The 741-nt window shown below is 41.0% G+C and overlaps 1 protein-coding gene across 1 annotated transcript in view; it reads left to right on the top strand.

The window, feature by feature from the left end:
• Nucleotides 1–741, top strand: part of LOC107704222 (structural maintenance of chromosomes protein 1A-like) — a 56,164-nt gene that overhangs the window by 38,904 nt on the left and 16,519 nt on the right. The window lies entirely within an intron of this gene.

Here is a 741-nt window from a genome sequence, read left to right as displayed (position 1 = left end):
GACAATACCGTGAAACCGTGATATTTTTGCTTAAGGTTATCATACCGTCAAAATCTCATACCGGCCCATGCCTACAGATGACTTTAATGTCATCATGGATGAAAAGAAAGAAAGGATATGTGAGTTGGTTGATTCAGTAAATTAGCTCAGGTTAGGATAATCATATTCTGATGTTAGCCTAACGTTGACTGAGCTAACGTTAACATACACTGTTGCTAGGTAACTTCAGACTGTTGTTAGCTAAATATTTAATGTAGAACAGTGGTTCCCAAAATGGGGTAGCTACGTGAGGCGACAGAGGCGTTACCCGAACAAAATGCTGAGTTTTGCGGTGTTACGTGAACGAATCGTTCATGAAAGTAATTAATTCAATGATTCATTCATAAATACAGCCACTTGCTTCGTTAGTGAATGATTGAACGAATGACTCGGCTAGGTAACAGACTGTTGTTAGCTAAATATTTAATGTAGAACAGTGGTTCCCAAACTGGGGTACGTGAGGCAACAGAGGGGGTACAGTCTTGCGGTGTTTCGTGAACGAATCTGTGGCTTTGAACGAATCATTCGTGAAAGTCATTGAATCAATGATTAATTCATAAATACAGCCACTTGCTTCGTTACTGAATGAACGAATGCATCGATGACTCATGCATTAAGACCAAGTGGCAACCTTCCGGTCTCTCTCGTGAAACCAACACGGAAGTGACTAAAACTGCAATTCATCGACTGGCCGCTAGAGGC

The sequence above is a fragment of the Sinocyclocheilus anshuiensis genome, unplaced genomic scaffold (assembly GCF_001515605.1).
Source record: "Sinocyclocheilus anshuiensis isolate Anshui unplaced genomic scaffold, SAMN03320099.WGS_v1.1 scaffold1878, whole genome shotgun sequence".
Lineage (NCBI taxonomy): Eukaryota > Metazoa > Chordata > Actinopteri > Cypriniformes > Cyprinidae > Sinocyclocheilus > Sinocyclocheilus anshuiensis.
Note: the sequence above shows the minus strand (reverse complement) of the source record. Positions and strands in the feature narration are given on the sequence as shown.